Genomic DNA, 20973 nt, shown 5'->3' on the forward strand with positions numbered 1-20973 from the left:
ATTAATTTAGTTATCACACGGCAATAACTTAATTCGCGCTTAGTTTTTCAGCCGATTTGTGAATCCACCGGCATATATATCTATATATTTTTGACATGAGAACTGCCGCACGGCTTAGTTCACAGACATTGGACCTCTGCTGAGTCGAGTCGCGCATGGGCTTTTGTTTTAGATTTATAGTAGTTTTTGTGTTTTTTTTTTTTCACATTTTTCCATTCATTCAGCACCGATTTTCGACTTCATTTGCATGTGTGTACGAGCATGTCTTATACATATGTATTTATAGCACATATATACATACATACTATATATGCCAGATGTGAATAGGTCTTGGATCAGGCTGGTTCTTAAGTTGTAAGCTGCCTTCAAGCCCTAAATTGCAGCAGACTGGCAAATAATTTGCAACAAATGTATTCCCGATTTCTCCCATAGAAGTTGAATTGAATTGAAGAGCATATGTTAGAGGATTTTCAATCGATTTTAAAGAAAGCCGAACGAATTCACTTTTATTGATCTTCTAAACATTCCACTTATCGACCCTGCTAAGCACTCTTTAGTCACTCATTACATAAAATAATTAATATTGTAATAAAATGTAATAGATATTGTTTGCATAAGTCTTCTCTTTAGTAGTCTAAACAAGTAACGACATATTATTAATTTCATTTTATTTATATTCTAGATGAAAAGCTGTAATAAAATTACTAAAAAGTTGCAATTGTCAATTGAATTGAAAAAATATATGCTCTATTATATACCATCAAGAAATGTTTAATCAGTTCGGTCTTCAGTTATTCTTTTTCTTTAACGAAGTATACGAATGGTAATCAATTAAACTTGATATATATATATGTACCCAGTAAAGATAATGAACTATATAGTGTATATAAAACAGTTTGATTAACTGACCACGTTCCCTTTCACAGTGTCGGAGAGGTTTCTGGGAAATTCAAACTCCAAATGGGGAAAACCGGATTTTGCAAAATAAACTAATTTTTAGGGACTTGTTTGCCAGTTTATATAAAAAATATATGCATTGTTCGGAATATTTCCAGGTACATAGTCTATAGCTTTAGCGATTTCTGTATAAAAACTATGTTCATTTTTCTCAATTAAACTTAAAGCCTGATCGCACTTTGAACCTTTTTTTTTTGTCTAAAAGTTTTTCGTTGTTTTATTTGAATTTTCCATTTATTTTTCCATTTCTTCTCTATAGCTAATAGTTGTGACAATTTTTTTATATTTTTTTACTGATTGTAGTTACTTTTTCTCTTTCCTTCTCCAGAAATATAATTTATGAACTTTGTTTATATTAACCCCAAGAGTTGTCGTTTCTCCAAAAATGTCTCTTGAAACTTGGGTATTAATTTGACATGCGTTTTTGAAAATAAAAATTTGCAATTGTTGTTTTGCCTTTGTTTTTGTTGAGCGCTGTAATTAATTGAAAATGTTTCTATGAAGGCCCCATTGTTATTGACGTCAACAAAATAAGTATATACATACATGCATATGTATATAAGTATAATGGCTGTTAAGTATTTAATTACAATTGCATTTTCATGGAACGCAATTGCTAGTCATTTTGTTTTAAAAATTGTTTTTGCAATTTTATTCAAAGCAATAAGGATGATTTTTTATCAATAGCAGCACTTATATAAATAAAATTTCTTTTTTTTCCATTGCTCATTAGCAGCATTTTCCGTGGCTTTTAACTTTTTATCACCGCTATATACTATACAAGTATATACAAAAATATTATAGTTATGAAGAAATCTGCGATGCGTACTGGGTTATTATATATTTATTTATTTTCGGTGGAAATTGATTTGTTTTAATTGTAAGACTAAATTGTTTGTTTCTCCATAAATCAGCTTGAACATTGCTCATAAAATTGGCAACATCTGGCATATCACGTTGGCTGTGCTTTCTCTCGTATGTCATAATTCAGTTTAATGTAATTAACACATTTTTATATACTCGTATGTCTATAAACTGTTTCTGAATATATTTTGTTAGACTGCTGCTCGCTTTCCCGTGCTGAATTGACTTTCGTTATTGTTGTTAATTGTATCTATAAAAGCAGTTAGTGCTTAGACATTTTATGACTTCTCCCCGCAATAGTTTGAGGAAAACTGAATTCAAAATATTGAACATTTTGGATGAGAACACGCAGGAACAACAATATTTTCTTTCAATTTTTGCTTATTTTATAAATACAACTTTTCTTTCGTCTGCTCTGTTGCTATCGCTTAGTTAACCGTTATCTTTCGTTGTGGAAAAAAAAAAACTGACAAGCTCGCACATGCTACATACGTACATATGTATATACATATGTACATCAACACTACTCATATTTTAATTTGAAAAGCACGAAAAGGTTATGCACAACAACAAATTCAATGATAATATTTGCCATTTGCGGTTTCGCGAATTTCACAATACACTCATTCACATATGTACTCGCACATACACACATATGTATGTATCAATGTTTGTATGTACTTGTATTTTCTAACAAATAATAAATTATAGCTGCAATTTTCACCGGTTTCTTTTGATTTTTATTTCCATCTCTGCTCATGATCAGCAATATCTAAACATCATCATTATGATTATTTTCATTGTGCTGGGTGGCTGCAGCAACAAACACACACACCACTCTAGTTTAACACAAAGACGGGCAGGCACAGACAGGTGCATACGTGTACGTGCATGTACGAGTGTGTATGTATGTCTGTGTGTCTGTATGTTTTTAAGTGCAACAGCCAAAGCTAAGCATGTGCGTGCTTGGTGGCCTAGACAGACTGGTCTCAAATAAAAGTGAAAATCGTGGTTGTTTTTCTTCTCTCCACAACAACAACAACAGCAGCAACAGCAGCAACAGCAATATCAACAACAACAACAACAACTGTAGTAGTAGTAAGTAGCTGCGGCATTAGCGCAGAAAGTCGTACAATAGCGCAAAATGACGTTGGCAATGATGGTGCCTTGGTGTGGCCACAAAACTAACAGCACTTGCGGCAAAAGCTTAAAAAATAGCCTGTACATACATATTATACATTTGTATGTATGTATGTACGAGTTTTTGTGTGTAGGTATGTACATATAGATAGGTGTGCATAAATGGCCATTGGGTTGGCAGAGAGTTGTTAAAATCACAAGCGTACCTACGAACAGAAAGAAAATAACGTAAAACCAAATATGGATTCCGTATTTCTTTTTTCTTTTTATTGTTTTTACCACACCATTGAGGCGGCCGCTGGGCGTATTGCACACACTCGCGAAATGGACAAACGGACGCGCACCGTTCAATACAAGTAGGATAACAATGGCGGGGGCGCGGTACTTGGATGGCCAATTGGCGCTTACTGTTCGATAAGCCGTTTGCTCGTTTTTCTTTTTTCTCCGCAAAGTGTCTGAAGTGTTGTTAACGCGCTGCGTGTATTATTTAATTTTTGATTTTTATACTCTGTACATGAAATGTACAAGAGTATACTAGGTTTGCGGGAGCTGAAAAATGTAACAGGCAGAAGGAGGCGTGGCAGACCCCACAAAGTATATATATTCTTGATCAGCATGACGAGACGAGTCGATCTAGCCCTGTCTGTCTGTCTGTCCGTCTGTCCGTCTGTCCGTCCGTATGAACACCTGGATCTCAGAGACTATAAGAGATAGAGACACCAAATTTTGCACGAAGATGCGTTATGTGTGTATTCTATACGAGTTTGTTTTATTTTTTTGATTTTCCCCCCCACTTCCCCCCTATGGGGGTTTTCCCGATTTTCCATTCGTATAATCGCCTATATCTCGGAGACTATAAGACCTAGGAACACCAAATTTTAGTCCCAGATGCCTTATGTGAATACGCAGAAAATGTATATTTTGGAATTCCCCTCCCTCCCCCCTCTACCCCGCAAATCGTAACTCCCGTAATTCTTGGAATTTCGAACTAAAATTTTGGAAATACCCCCAGTTAGTTATTATGTGTCCGTATGCCAAATTTCATTATGATAGACCGATTTAACAAGAAGTTATAGCCATAAATATATTTGCTGATGCAGCGCTGCTGCAGCGCTGCTCAAGCGCTGCCCGCGGCTGTTGTTGATGTTGCTGTTTGGTTGACTGCGAAAATGCTTACACAGACACGAATTGATGCGCGTAGGCATACATACACTCACACAGACGCAATTGCTATGTAAATGTGCAATTATACACCCTTTATGTGAGTTCGAATACCGAGAGAGGTAAAATCGATCAAATTTTTTTTTTTATTTTCTTAATTTTTTTTATTTTCTATAATTATTGTAAACATATGTACAGAGTATTTCAAAGTCGGGACACCCGACTTTAGCTTTTTTACTTGTTTTTTTTGCCTTTGGCGAAAAGACAAAATTTCAATAAATTATTTGAATTTGCAATTGAATTGATTTATATTCGCGTATATGTAGTATGTGTGTATATATCTTTGCACTTTTTTATACCAACACTGCTGATGTTGATTTTATTTTACAATTGTATTTTAGTTTTCAATTGCCACCGCGGTTTTCTTTATTGGAGTCCAGGAGAGTCTATTTTGGCAAGCGTCCGTTGTGTTGCACGTTCGAAAAGCAACTGATTTGACGTCGTTGCCAGCCAGTGCTTGTTGAATGAGTACGTGTATGAGTTGAGTGAATATTTCTCTGCGGTCGCTGTCGCCGTCGCTGCTGCCGTTGTCGACGCGTCGTCGGCATTTTGTCGTTGTTGTCGCGCTGTTTAGAACATTCGCGAGAAAAAAGCTTGCCAGCTGACGTCACAGCGCTGTTTTGAGCAAACGCGTAGGCGAGCAAAACATTGAGCGGTAATTGTGTTTGACACTCTCTCACTCTCTCGCTCTCGCTCGCGCTCGCGCTTTGCAATTGAGTGCTTTTTCGAATTCGGAGCAGTTTGGTTCGAGTGTGTGATTGAGCGTGTGCCTTTTTAGAAGGGCAAACAACAAATGTACAAGTAGTTACAGGTAGTGCTGATGGTTGTTGTTGCATTACAATGCAGCTGCGCGCGCAACTGATAAAGCGATCGTCTGGTCGCTGCTGGCGTTGGCAGCAGCGTTGGCGTAACGTCAACATTAACGTCGGCAACTGTAGCGGCAGCGATGTCGGCGTCAACGTTAGCGCGTTCATGCACCTAAGCCAAGTTGCAATGACTGATTGACTTACATACATAGTACAACAGATATGCAAGCATACAAACAAACATACATATGTACGTACATACAAGTGGTTTGCAAGTGGCGTCGGCCTGTGTAACACTCGATTAAATATAGGTACACAGCTGTGTGTGTGTGTGTGTGTTAGTTGTTGGTGCTACTTTAAACCATTTTTGCAATGCATTTTTGTATGTAGTTCGTCCGTTTTTGATTTCATTACAGATACATATGTACATACCTACTAACATAGGTACTTAGCGTTAAATACATACATACTTGTATGTATGTACATATTTCTTGGCTGTTTTACTTTAAGGCCGATATTTATTAATTTTTTTTAAAAGCTTGCGCATTGCAGGCGCGCTAGTCGTTGTGCGCCAAACAAGTTTTGTCTGACTGTATGTCTGTCTGTCTGTATGTTTGTGTGTATGCAGGTAAATTGTATCTACTTTGTATGTACTCGCATGTATGTATGTTTGGCAGTGTGTGTGTGCGAAAAAATAACTGAAATAATTCGTGATTATTTGGGCTTAGCTATTTTTAGCTTGGCACTTTTCTTTTGTTAATTACCCCGCCTGTTCGTTTGTGTCGGCACCAAAGACAGACGAAAAAGAAACATTAAAAATAGAAAAGGAAAACCGAAAACGAAAACAATAGACATCAACTAAGCACTAGGTGGCAGCTTAATTACAGTAATAACTAACTGATAAGCATGTTTAGAGGAAATGCCTGTGGGCACACACTTGAGCTGATAAGCAGCAGCACCAGCAGACAACAGACGAACACACAAAGCGCAGGCAGAGCAGGGCAGGGCAGGGCAAAAAAAAAAGAAAAGAAAAAATCAAAACAAAAGAAAACACTAAAAACCACATTCACTTGCATATGTAACAAGAAAAGGAAGTGCATACAATCATACATACATACTATGTACATATGTATATGTATATGTATATACATATGTGTGCATTTCTCCAGCAAATTGTTATCTTATAATTGTCATAATTGGTACGAATATTAGGGCAGCAACTTAAAGTAACATCTTTTATTATTATTCATGCTAATTATTTCATCACATACTATATATGTATGTATGTATGTATGTATGAACTCGTATATATGTGTGTATTTTGCCTCGTCAAGAGCTGCGAAACTTAGTGCAACTGACAGCATATCAGATATTAATCGCAAAAACCAAGTCTGTTTATACATCTATTACTATCAGTTAGATTAGAAAATACATATTTTTAACTTAAAGTTTCCAAACTTGATTTGTGATTAGTGATTAATGACTGCTGTTTAGCTGCTGAATACTGTAATTTGTGTTTGAGTTTAATAAAAATAGCAAACGCAATCGCAAATTAGTATGAGATTTTCGGTAGCGATGGCTGTCTTCCTCCTTTTTTTTGGTTTTAAAGAATTCGCGTAATTTATTGGGCAAGTTTTTGTTTGGCAATAGCGTACTAAAACCACAATATTTTTACTAATTAGTAATCATTAGAGATTAAAAATTAATTGAGAATTATCAAACGAAGTTACGCCCACTGCCTAAGACATAGAAAAAATCGCATTTTAGAGCATTCTAGGAAATTGTTTAGCAGGTTTAGATTTTCAAAAGAGGCAGGGCAGTTCAGACTCTATTTAAAACTGGAATAAAATATTCTCTAACGACAATCGACAGCTCGCAATTAGTTATGCTGTTGCTTTCGCCACTAGATGGACAGCCGTTCATGGTGATTTACACATTAACCTCTTTTTCAAGAGTATTCAATGTTTTGTAATGGCTTGGGCAAATGTATTTAGATGTGGACCGTTACTTTTATAGAATATTATAATGAACATATGTACGTGTATGTATGTATGTATGTATCTCCTATATGAGTTCAATGCTAATCAACATTCGCATTATTTGTTTGCTTTTCGCGCATTTTGCCGTCAAATGAAATTTAATAATGCCCCCAACACTCACTCACACGGTTGCGGCGGACAGACAGACATATGTACATATAATATATAGTATGTATGTACATAAGTGTAATATATGTACATAGTATGTATGCGTATATGGGTGAAGTGTGTGATAAAAAGCAACAAAAAAAGCGCAAGTAACCCAACGCTTAATAACTGTGCGCTACTTTGTCTTCAATGAGTCGTTGTTGTTGTTGTTGCTGTTGCTGGTGTTGTGGCCAAAAAGATTAATGTTTCTGCCCGCTGGCAAGTGATGGATGCCAAGTTGCGAATGTGGCAGCAGCAATAACACGACAAGCGCATGTTAAGTCAATGGTGAGTTTAAAGTTATAATGTAAGTGACGTCTAAACAAATACAAACTCCAAATACACCCACACACACACACAACAATAACAACAATGCATTATGCTGAAGGTGGGGGGTCTGAGGGGGCTGAGGACTATCGCAGAAATACGAAACCAAAAAGGCACTTCTGCGTGTGTCTGACAAGTCGGTCGAGCAGCTTGTTGCCATTATTATTAATGCCATTATTGTGGTTACTACGAGCGAACAAGTATGTACAGACACTTGTGGCTGTTGTTAGTGCCTTGCATTGTTATTGTTGTTAGGCACTCGGATCGACCCTGACCTAATAAATAAGCGCGAGCAAGCGCTGCCCGTTTAAGATTGCTTTTTGAATTGTTCATATCTGTGTGTATCTCTTTGCATCTTTGTATCTAGTTGTATGCAGTATGCTGCTTGCTCATTAGTTGCAATTGTTCTTGTTGCCACTCTATGCGTGTTAAATGTATCTGCCAGACACAGCTATAGCTACAGCTCTAGCTATATACTTGTAGTAGATACACCTGTGGGCCGGGCTGCTCATCAGCTTTATTGCTTTGCCAAATCAGGCGAGTTATGGCTTCGCAAATTAAACAATGATGCATCATTATTGCGGAATTTGCTAATTTATTAATTTTTGTGCGTGTGTGTCTGTCTGTGTGTGCCACAGTAATATTTCCGCCTAAAATCAAAAGCCAACAAGGTTGGCAACAGTAACAATACCAACAACAACAACAATAAAGCCTTGGGCGTACCACACCACACAAACAACAATTTAGCGTGTGTTTTGCCATCCGTTAGTTTTTAATTGGGAATTTAGAGCGCCAAGTGTTGGCAGCAGCAAGAAATCGTCAAAATACATATAATATGAATACTCATATATAGTATATGGCATTGAGCGTAAGCCGCAAGATGCGTCGTTATAGACAGTGCAGCCGACTTTTAGCCTTCACCTTAGGATTTCCTAATACTTTCAAATTTTGGCTGCGCTAATTAATTATCACACTCGGCTTATACCTGCTCTTTAATATCAAGATTTTTCAAAATAACACATTAATAAGAGAGCTTTAAAAGGGTTTAAATCAGTTGGAAGCAACGACCATGGGGACAAACGAAATATAAATACTTAAGCTAACACGAAGTATAAAGCAAAAAACAAGTGTATAGTAAATGTTTTTCAATTTGCCAAGATTTCCAACATCCTGAATTTCTTTGAGATTGCACAAACAAATTGGATGATTTCTATCGACTTTTTCTCATCTATCCTCACATCAGTTTTGAAGGGTAATGTTCTCCAATTATTTCACCCAAGAATTGTTTTAACAACCAATTTTATTGGAACTTTAATTTTGGGTTTTTAAAAATAAATTTCCAATTCAGTTTCTGTTTTCGGAACTCAAGTAAATTTCTTCTGATTGCCACTTATTTGATTTTAAAAATCAAGTTAGTTTGCTTTACTTTGTACATCTATAATAAATAATCTCTACTGGAGTACAAACATTTTATTATACTTTAAGTTTGAGTTTTGAAATGCATATCAATAGTTCATGAACCTGCCTATGATCCTTTAAGGAGGACAACAATTTTAAAACACTTTCCAAGCAACCAATAATTTAAAGCTTCTTCAAATCTTAACACAATTTATTTAAAACATTATTTATTTAAATCAGATTTTTGCTGCAGTTCACACAAATTAGCAGATCCATATAATTAATAATAATTTTTGATTGACTGACTAATTTGTACAAAATTAATGTGTGCCCTGAAAAAATTTAATATAAATTTTGTCCTTAATCTTTATGAAATATAACAAAATTTCAGCTTTCAGAATAATAATTATTTTATAAGTTTTATTTTTTCGCTCAGCAATAATGATTATTGGTTAATTTTTAAAGTAAAACTCAGAATTAACCATTAAATTGTGAGCGAATAAATACAAATTAAAATTTATAAATCATGGTGATAATGCATAAATAATCCTTAAAAAAGGATATAAGCAAATTCCCCGCTTTTCCAAAGTTACTATAAGTGAATGATTTTTCCCTGTTTAAAACACATTTTATTCAAATTAGATTTATTATTTTTTCTTCGGTTCTCACAAATTGGAATTCGAGGCCAGCTCACTGGTCGATGCCTAAGATTTTTACTTGAAACCGATTCTAATTTCTATATATGTAATTAATAATAATTTTTGGCTGACTTTGGCTGACTTTGGCTGAATTTGTAAAAAATGAAAGTGCCCTGAAAATATAAAATTTTTACTGAAAACCCCCTTTTTAGAGATGCGTTATACTTATTTCTTAGTTACTTAATGCGACTCATGCATGAGTGTGTACTTGTCTCTACTAATTAATTTGTTTTCTGCGACAATTTACTTTTAATAATGAGAGATCAGCAAGTTGTTTAAATACATAATTATTAAAATGAAACCATCTGGCTGCATAAAATGAAAGCAAAGTGTTTATTCTCGTGTTTGGATTCCAAATATTTTGATAGAAGCCTGCTGCCTGCTGCCTGCTGTCTGCTGTCCGTTGTCTGTGTTTGCTTATCAAATGACGAAAGTGTGTCTTGAAATTCTAGCGCGTCTTGTTTATTCAAATGGAGCGCACTTTACTCTTCATTATTATGCTGTTCAAGGCGTCAAGTGCAAAATCGAAACCGGTTCGACCGACATTTATGTGCGAGTGGCAAGCGCTACGAATTCAATTGTTCCCCGTCTCCCTCTCTCTCACTCTCTCTCTCTCTCGCTCCCTCTCTCGCTGGCGGCAGATTCACTTGCGATTTTGGCATAGTTTCACATACCTAGGCCCCAAAGTGAGGATTGCCATGGAAAGGCTGGAGGTTTCTTTTTAAAGCCATGTGCCTACAACAAAGTCAAAAGAGAAGAAAAAAGAAACAGTTGAAAATGAAAGTATTGCCCATTAGGGTGGCCGACGACTAAAGCTTCAGAATCAGTGCGGCTCGCTTTTATGGCGGAAGTGGGTTTTCTTTAATTATTTTCATTTGTCGCTGGTGTTGAAAGAAATCGAGCAAAGCTCACCTTTGCTCACCTGGCCAGGCGAATGCGTACGAGTATTGATTTGCGTGTTGCGCTGCGGCTTTTGTCTTTTTAGTTTAGTTTGTTAATCTTGACCCGGCGGCCACAAAACGTGACCGATCGACCAGACCATTATTTCTTCTTTTGTTTTAAAGCGTATGTTTCTTCTTCTTCTTTTTTTTTTCTTGTATCTATTTCTGTTACTGCTTCAGTTTCTGTTGCTGTTGCTGTTGCTGTTTCTCTTTGTTGCTCGCTTTTCCTTTTGTGCGAGGTGGCGGTGCTCTACAATTTTTATTTGTTGCTGTTGTTGTAGTTGTTGTTGTTAATTTTGTGCAACTGTACCAACGTCATAGTCACGCTTTTCGTTGACGTTGGCGGCGTCGCGACATTTGAATAATTAAATTACTTTTCATTCATTTTCATTAGGCGCATTGTTTGCCAGCGTCTTACCTGCCCTGCCTCACCTTAGCTAGCCCTGCCTATCTGTCTCTGCATCTATCTGCCTGTCTGTCCGTCCGTCTGCCTATCTGTCTTTCTGTCTGTCTGTATGCCGTTGCCTTTTCTCTGTTTACTGCTATTTTTAGGCCTCTACGCTTTGCGCCTGTTATGCAATCCCACATACTCGTAGGCCCACACACCAGGGCCATCATCGCCACCACCTTTCACCAAATTCGAGCCTAATTAGCCTCAACAACTACTCTACACCAACAGAATAGAATACCAAGTATTTTGCCGAATTCGATTCCAATTGATGTCAATAAAAGCCCAAAATAGAGAAACTCTCTCGCAGACACAAAAACGAAATGCAAAATTTAGATAATTACAAACAAAATAATGTCATTAGCTCTCTACTACTACAAAGTATATATATTCTTGATCAGCATGACAAGCCGAGTCGATATAGCCATGTCCGTCTGTCCGTCTGTCTGTCCGTCTGTCTGTCTGTCTGTCTGTATGAACGCAAGGATCTCCGAAAGTATAAGAGCTAGAATAACCAAACTTGGTATACAGATTCTCCTGAGCCCGAGAAAGGACGAGTTTGTTCATTTTTTCTGATCCACCCCCCCACTCCCCCCCTATTAACGATTTTCTATAACTCCCGTAATTCTTGGAATTTTGAACTAAAATTTGGTAGTCACATTAGGTTAGTAATTATATATCCTTATACCAAGTTTCATTATGATAGAATGATCGGAAAGAAAGTTATAGCCATATAACCAGGCCCAATGCACACATACATACATATGTACAAGTACACAAACACGCATAAGGCACGATTCTGATGTAAATGTAAATGTATGTATGCATGCATGGAATATTTTATATTTAATTTAGTTAATTAATTAAATTAATTTAGTTAATTAATTTAATTAAATTAATTAATTAATTTAATTACTTTTTTGTGGGGTGGTACAGGGTATTTAAGAGTTGAGCCTGCTCGACTTTAGCATTCCTTTCTTGTTTAACTTCTAAATAAAAGAGCAAGAATTCTTTTCGGTATATTATTGGTTTTTTCAAAATTGAAAACATTCTCATTTTTCCAAAACACAATTCTGTTAACCCGATCTTCAAGACTATCAAGATGATTTCTGATTCTATATCACGAATAGTTTTAATTTTAAGACACCCCATACAAAAATTGTGACAGCGTACAATCGCAGCAATATTAAGCAAAAACCCTATTGACTAACCTGAACATAAAAAAAAGAAGTTTATTTTTACATAATTCTTTTCTTTGGAAAGGTTCGATATTCAGAGTCTTGGATACCAATCACATTTTTCTATGTTCCAGTCATATATATCTTTTGAATAATATGTATTAAATAGCCCTATTGAAACGGTGCTTTCATTTCGAATCCATATACTGTACAAAATGGTATTGGAGCAAAAAGCATTAGCCTATCCATGGGTCTATATAGGAAACCCATTTGTTCAATATTTGTCACATCAAAAGGAAATATTTTTCCTTTCGTTTACAGCCATTAAATAGGTAAGGATCTAAATGGCATGTTATAATTGGTGTTGAATGCATCGATCTTTTTCGATTTAAAAACAACAAAAAAAAATAAATCTTTTAATTGTTAACTGAAGAGCATTTTCAAAGAGATTTTACATTTTCAGCGTCACTTTCAAGTAATAACGTGGTTATTCAAGTATGCGTTTAATTTTAAACAATTAATTGATTTTCCAATAAATTAAATTAAATTAAATTAGAAAATCTAATAGATCAGAACTTTTCCTCTCTTTTTTCAAGATAATTATAGTGTTACTAGGGCGTTCAGACTAGAAGGTTTTTGTTGTTAGTTAAGATATTTCGACACCACAAGAAACTAATGTTTTCTTAACCAAAAGCTATTGCCACTTTTGTATTTGGGGGGCTTCGGGCCCCACTTTTGTTCCACTGCAGCAGGCTTAGGAAAATATTTGTCTATGCCGTCAGATTCTGGGTAAATACAGGCGTGCAAATTGTTTTCAGCACAATTTAAGCATTTGTGTAAATAAGGTTTATACAATACTTGTTATTATGTAATTACTTAGCTGTCTTTTTTTGAAGTTGTGTTTATTTACCTGAAAATAAGAAATAAAAGCAGTTTAATAAACATGCAGCCACAAGTAGCTCACACAAGCTCACTAATGAGAACATATAAGTACATAGTAGGTGTGACTATTCCGGATGATAATAACAATAAACAGTTCAATGGAAGGCAATTGATAAAGATTTGTGCTATCGTGGATCTTACACAGTTTTGAAGTTCAAGGACGCGGACTGTTTTTCTAGGCCCCACTATCAAGATACATACGTGTACGAGCTCTGCTTATCTTACCCAGCACGTGTATAGTTTCCGCCTAAGGTATTATTTATTCAACTAAAATTTATTTGATTTTGTTTTGTTTTGTTTTGCATTTGCGTATCAAACTAAAATTCAATTAAGTGATTGCAGCAAACAGATAACCGGAATTCGAATGGAGAATACTTTTTTTATAGTACACAGAAATGTATGTATGTATATAGCAGTAGTTATTGCTGTTGTTCATTTAATTCTAAGCTCCAGTGCGCACAAATCTGCGGCTCTGAAGTTATTTAAATGAATTTTATGTGTTATAGACGCTATTTGTTTTGTTTTTGTTAGAATGGCGTGACTTTTGCAAATCATGCAAGTAATAATTACAGCGATGTGACGATGAGTTTTAAGGGGATGCGCTTATTCAATTCTTATGTAAGCCACACACTAACACGATACACACATTAAGCTCATATATAGTACTTCTATATACATACAAACATAGATAGTATATATGTGTGTCTTAATGGAGACAATGGAATTTTGGGCTTGTCATATGTAACATGGTGCCAATAGATACGAGTGTATCTATGTATCTCCTTCGCTCTGAATATGTGTGAGGTTGTGTGCTGGGCCGGCCTACTATCACACAGTTAGAGACTTCCATTATGTACATGTTTGTAATATAGTACTTGAACACAATTTACTTGGAAATCAATTAATAATGTTTACGAGAATGCTCCAGCCAAGGTCGTTAACTCAATTGTGAAAGGCAGGGGCAGGCGCTAACAAAATTCACCATTTTTTGCTAGGCATGCCTTTTTAGTTCTTGTCTTTTTTTGTTGTAAACCACATTCCCATTGTTGTAGCTGTTGTACTTTTCTTTTTTTTTTTTTTTTTTTGATTGTCTTGTCACAAGTGCCAGAGAACATTGCAATTAAAATTGATAAATGATTTCGTGCATTAAATTTGCTTGCCTTGCTGCCGCTATCAATTGCTTCCTGAGAAACATCTATCTGGCTAGTCAAACATATTAAAAATTATTGCAATTAATATTTTTTAATGATATGCCACTCACTATACGTATTATGATGATCCGACATTGTCTTCACGATGTATTGTTTAGCAAATTTGCTCATTTTGTCGAGCACACACACACACACACACACACACACACATGCTCGTATGAAAACAGAAATGGAACGCAAGCCAAGCTTAAAATGTTAATACAATATTGTCAAGTAAACAACAATTGTGCGGGTGTGCCAATAAAATAAATTATAAGCAAACAAATGATATCTGCATATTGTTTAGCTGTGAATGGCGTGAATAAATGCAACTTGTCGATTTCTTAACAAAGCGCTATCTGTTTAGCAGTAATCTGTAATCTGTAGATATTGCAAATATAATCATTCTGTTCGCATAACAAGTGAAGCTTATATCATACAGCAGATACTATATATTTACTATTTATTTATTTCCAATTTTTTCTCAAAAAACGTTATAAAGTTTACGAACTTGCTATCGATGGAAATGTGTTTTATAAGAGATGACCAAGAAATTACAAGTATATATGTTCTCTGCAAGATGCTAAAGTTTTAAGCCCAGCTCTCTAATTTTCTTCGACCTATTTCGACGTACTTTCAGAGCATTTCTTTTGGTTTTCCCAAACAGGATGTATAGGAGTGGGGCGTCGGTTTTCGGCAAATCAGGAAAAAACAAATCTTTTTGGTGTCTATTCAAATTAATTCTTCTTTTTATATTACTTTACAAATTCCCTAAGCGCTTACATACATAGAAGTTAGAAAATATTGGGGAGAGAAGCTGCGGCGCGGGCAGCGCTCTGTTAACTAACAGACCGCTAACAGCTGATAGCTTTGGCTGCTGCTGCTACTGCTGCAGTTGCTAGCCTCGGCTGTAGTTAACAGCGCGCTTCCGCTTAAATACAGAATCTGTTAATAAAGCACAAATGAACAAATAATGAGCATAGAGAAATCTATCCCCTTTCCTGAGCCAGCGATCCCACGGAACCGGAAATACAAGTAATATTAGAACAAGAAAGGAATGCTAAAGTCGAGCAAGCTCAACTCTTAAATACCCTGTACCACCCCACAAAAAAGTAATTAAATTAATTAACTAAATTAATTTAATTAATTAACTAAATTAAATATAAAATATTCCATGCATGCATCCATACATTTACATTTACATCAGAATCGTGCCCTATGCGTGTTTGTGTACTTGTACATATGTATGTATGTATGTGTGCATTGGGCCTGGTTATATGGCTATAACTTTCTTTCTGATCATTCTATCATAATGAGACTTGGTATACGGTTATATAATAATTTTATAATAACCTAATGTGACTACCAAATTTTAGTTCAAAATTCCAAGAATTACGGGAGTTATAGAAAATCGTTAATAGGGGGGGAGTGGGGGGGTGGATCAGAAAAAATGAACAAACTCGTCCTTTCTCGGTCTCAGGAGAATCTGTATACCAAGTTTGGTTATTCTAGCTCTTATACTTTCGGAGATCCTTGCGTTCATACAGACAGACGGACAGACAGACGGACAGACAGACGGACAGACGGACATGGCTATATCGACTCGGCTTGTCCTGCTGATCAAGAATATATATACTTTGTGGGGTCTACCAAGCCTCCTTCTGTGTGTTCCATGTGCACTCGCACAAAACTAATATACCCTTGTACCCTTTGGGTACAGGGTATAAAAATCGCATTTAAATAGAAGTTGTACTTAGAGTTGGTCTTGCATTGTGTATAGGAAAGAAACAAAAATCGAGAAAGATGGAGAACTTAAATATGCCTCTCGGATATTTAAATGCAACATGATCGAACGGTCGAACATTTAATATTTATGCTAAGATATACTTATGATAAGAATAATAGAAGGCATATACATAACAAAAGTTGTTGACTAGAAAGCCTAACAAAAGCTTTGCAATTTTTGAAAACAATTTCGAAAGTAGAACAGCCAAAACATACATAGGTCGTATGTATAGGCAGAAAAGAAACTATGCACCGTGTTACTGTGAACAAAGGGATGATTGCGCAAACAGAGACGAAACAGAAACAGAAACAGAAATATTCAGCTTGTGTGATCTCCGCTGAACTGACACCCAAAATATCCGCATATTTTAGCTCGCTTTTTGGCACATTTCACTAGATACGAGTACGCGATTATACGTAGAGAAACGTACAAGTATATGCGTCTTGTTGATGGCGACATTGACTCATCATCCCAAATGGCATTTACAAACCCAAGTGCTTACATTATTTATGAGAGAATCGCAAAATGTATATACTCATATACTTGTATATATAGTGCATATACCCAGCTGACTAATGCAAATGGGGATTGCCGTGCCGCCCAATAGCATCATTTGAGAGCATCTGTTGACGTCCAAATAAGGTGAGCTCATAAATATGATGATGATGATGATGATGTGTGTCAGAGTGTGAAAAAGACGACATTAACGAATGCATACACATACTTGTATGTATATGCACATGCAAATAATAAATAATCAAATGCAAGTACAATACATAAACTTATAATTGCATGTTGCTGGTGCTGGTGCTGATGATGTGAAAAACCTTTGCACGATTTTAATAAATGTTTTCATTTCATTTTCTACACATGTCAGCGCAAAAATCGTGCCCGAGTTTATTGCACTCAAGATGGGGCCCGTGGAGGGAAGACAGCAGAGCCGGACAGCAACAGCACGATATTCCAGTACATGCATACATTATACATTATTATATATACTTGTATGTATATATATAAGTATTTTAAATACAAAGTGTGCTTACACTCTCTCGTATTTTAATAAATTTTATTAAATACTATGCCAGTACTTAAGGCGCATACACATATTAACTCTGTAATCTGAAATCTGTTGCTGTTGCCAAACGCTCACGACAACTTTTAGGGTTATCATCAATCACAATGCTGTTGTTGCTGTTGTTGCTGCTGCTGATGATGATTGTTGATGATGATGATTGTTGATGACGAGTGCAGTTCAGCCTGCTCTGACTCTTGGCCAACGAACAGCAGCTTGCTGATGCTAAGGTTCACTCAGTCGCTCAGTAAATCATTCATTCATTCATTCATTCACTTGCTCAATTTCCACAAACCCGCACTTACAGCAAAGCACGTGCAACACTCAAGATGCTGCCGTTCATTGCACTCTACAGTATACATATATACTTGTATATACATACTTATATACTCATATATAGTATTTCTTTGTGTGTGTGTGTGTGTGTGTGTGTGTGTGTGTGTGTGTGTGTGTGTGCGGGTCTATAATCAGCTAGTAGTTTGTAATTTTTATACCCTGTACCCAAAGGGTACAAGGGTATATTAGTTTTGTGCGAGTGCACATGGAACACACAGAAGGAGGCTTGGTAGACCCCACAAAGTATATATATTCTTGATCAGCATGACAAGCCGAGTCGATATAGCCATGTCCGTCTGTCCGTCTGTCCGTCTGTCTGTCTGTCTGTCTGTATGAACGCAAGGATCTCCGAAAGTATAAGAGCTAGAATAACCAAACTTGGTATACAGATTCTCCTGAGACCGAGAAAGGACGAGTTTGTTCATTTTTTCTGATCCACCCCTCCACTCCCCCCCTATTAACGATTTTCTATAACTCCCGTAATTCTTGGAATTTTGAACTAAAATTTGGTAGACACATCCAGTTAGTAATTGTATATCCGTATACCAAGTTTCATTATGATAGAATGATCGGAAAGAAAGTTATAGCCATATAACCAGGCCCAATGCACACATACATACATATGTACAAGTACACAAACACGCATAAGGCACGATTCTGATGTAAATGTAAATGTATCTATGCATGCATGGAATATTTAGTTAATTAATTAAATTAATTTAGTTAATTAATTAAATTAATTAATTAAATTACTTAATTAAATTAAATTAATTAATTAATTTAATTAAATTAATTTAATTACTTTTTTGTGGGGTGGTACAGGGTATTTAAGAGTTGAGCCTGCTCGACTTTAGCATTCCTTTCTTGTTCATTCAGTTTTATTTCTTTATCGCCTATACTACATAGATGTTCGGGTAGAAGGAGGACCGACCGCCTAATGCCACGCCATTAACCTTTTCTGAACAGTCAGCACTATTGGAATAGAGAAACGCTTGAAATTTGAATTTTGATTGTCGGGCTGATGACCCATTATCTGCAATCCATTTCAAAATAAATATTATTTCAATGTCTACTTGGATTCGGTTTCGCTTGATTTAAGTTCATCTGTTAAACTAGTTGCGATCATTTCAAATTATATTATTAAGCCCATAGTTTATGCCAACTATGCTGAAAATGAAGATCTTGCAGGATAATCAACTTGTTGTTTGCGAAAGAGAACTATTAGCTTTAATCAGAATGTAAAGAAACCCAAATAAATAAAAGGTGTAAGTAAATAGCAATACATTTAAAGAGAAATATTCAGAACGTTTAAACCTTGCTCCACTAATCTGCAGTTATTCAACGATATAGTAGTACTCGAAGACATTTTGTAAAACTAAAAAAATATAAAGTTACATCATAGGAAACTCATATACATATTAATAAACAAAAAAGTTATCCTACTAAGAGTTATTTTTTCATCGATCATAGAATATTATATAAAATAGTGCCGTTATATATGGTTTGTAATAAACTTGCCCTGCGTATGCATTAAAGAATTCTACATGCCAAGTTTGGTGTCCCTAGATGACATGCTTCAAAAGTTCTCGGCGTTCATACAGACAAACATGTCTTTGTCGAATCGTCTCGCTATGCTGACATTTGACGTTTGAACTTTCTAGTATATCCTTCGGATAGATAGTTAGATTTGTCTGCCTTCTGACTATCATTGATTTATAGGTTTCCTTCTTCCTTTGTCCAATTTGAAAAGTAAAACCATTTGGGAAGCATTTGGATCGAAAATTGTGCAATATTGTCAATCAAGAACTCAGTAAATATAATATGTTGAAGCTTGTCTCGATGCTGAACAGGCTTTATGTTACGGATTGTATTTTTTCTGAAAACAAGCCTTAATGACAGATAAATAAGAAACAAGTCATAGCTTCTAGAGCAATTTTATGGCTGGCAGTAAGATTTATTTATAGATTAGTTGTTCCCATGACAGTTTACTGGTCTTTAATGATGTTTAAGTAAGGTTGTGGGAAAAAGTATGAAAATGAATAACTGCTAAGTTCAAAAACAAAGAGATTCGGCTTGGAAGGCTGTGATGTATTATTTATTTAGAAATTATCGTAAAACCCGTTATGCTTCTCACAATTGGTAAGAAACAGACTAACTGCTGTTTGAAGAAATTGTTTTTGGCTAGCTGCGATAAAGGAATTGCTTAAGCCATGAATTTTGGATCCGCATTTTTCCACTGGCACTGCAGTTTATACAACTGCAAAAGTATGTATAGATATTATTATAATTATGCACCATTGCTGCCTGCGCTGCCATAGTTTTTGTAGCTTTGTTGGTCATACTATAATTTGTAACTGGCATTTTGTAATCTTAATTTCACTTTCTTCGACGTGCCGCCATCATTGACGTTTGACGAAGCCACCGCACCACCGCACCACCAACTACATCGTCAAATCGAGTTGACTCGAGTCGAGTCTTGTTGAGTTGAGTTGAGTCGTCTACGTGCGGTCATAATTTGGCAGCATTATGTTGGAAGGTAAGTTTTGTTTTGTTTTGTTTCGGTTATGTAATCGCGTCGTCTGCAGCGACAATGAAATGCATCTAATTAAATACATATTTTACATGAAATTAATGCCTAACAACAATAGGCTACAATAACACTAGCAACAACAAGAGAGCAACAGAATTAAATTGAATTAATTAAAAATTCAACAGCTACTCAACGAAATGTCTTTGCCGCATGCTTACGTAATGCCAAATGCCTTTAGATTTGCGTATTCTGTACATACAAGTGTACAAAAATATATTTAAAAAAAAGGTACGTACAAAAAAAAAAAAAAAACCAGAAAAAAAAGAAGCGAAACTGAAGTGTAATATGTCAGCCCACGGTCTAATTTGATTTAATTTGATTTGATTTTGCGCAACAATTGAGCAGCGAACGCAAAGTATTTATAAAGTACACATACGAGTGTGTTTAGAGCTGTACATACTTGTACATATGTATGGTTGTATGTACGAGTATATACACTTCATCAGGCTATAGTCAAAGTCTTGTCTACCGATCACAATTCGATTGAAGTGCGTCGTCGAGCATTGAGCATAGAGCGTTGAGCGTTGTGCGTCTATTTAGGATTGTGCTGCGTATTAATCTGCTTATTGGCATATGGACACGAACCGATAAACTATGAACGATGCTCGATGCTCGTTGGCGGCCCACTCTCGATTGCTCAAGTATGTAGAATAATAAAAATAGAAATTGAATTTCAATTATAGTTCTACTCAAGCCCAAGTGTGTGTGTTTGCCGATCTAGAGATAACTATAAGAATGTATCTACGAGACACTTGGTTCCTGTTGCATGAGCAGACAATTAATTAATTACGAACTGAATTAAATCCGCACACACACACACACACACACACACACACACACACACACACACACACACACACACACACACACACACACTAAGCCTGGCGCCATTT

The 20973-nt window shown here is 35.8% G+C and overlaps 1 protein-coding gene across 8 annotated transcripts in view; it reads right to left on the minus strand.

Moving 5' to 3' along the window:
- LOC115634150 (terminal nucleotidyltransferase 5C) overlaps positions 1 to 20973 on the minus strand; it is an 83504-nt gene that overhangs the window by 3870 nt on the left and 58661 nt on the right. Inside the window, exon 1 of one of the 8 annotated variants that reach the window (XM_030531729.1) lies at positions 4482 to 4552. The exons of 5 other annotated variants lie outside the window; for them this stretch is intronic. The gene's annotated coding sequence lies outside the window, so the exon portion shown is untranslated. Of the gene's footprint in view, positions 1 to 3167; positions 3427 to 4481; positions 4553 to 20973 lie in introns of those variants that run through there. 2 more of the 8 variants (XM_030531730.1, XM_030531728.1) reach the window with 2 other exon arrangements.

The sequence above is a fragment of the Scaptodrosophila lebanonensis genome, unplaced genomic scaffold (assembly GCF_003285725.1).
Source record: "Scaptodrosophila lebanonensis strain 11010-0011.00,11010-0021.00 unplaced genomic scaffold, SlebRS2 tig00000001-arrow-pilon, whole genome shotgun sequence".
In the NCBI taxonomy this organism is placed as follows: domain Eukaryota; kingdom Metazoa; phylum Arthropoda; class Insecta; order Diptera; family Drosophilidae; genus Scaptodrosophila; species Scaptodrosophila lebanonensis.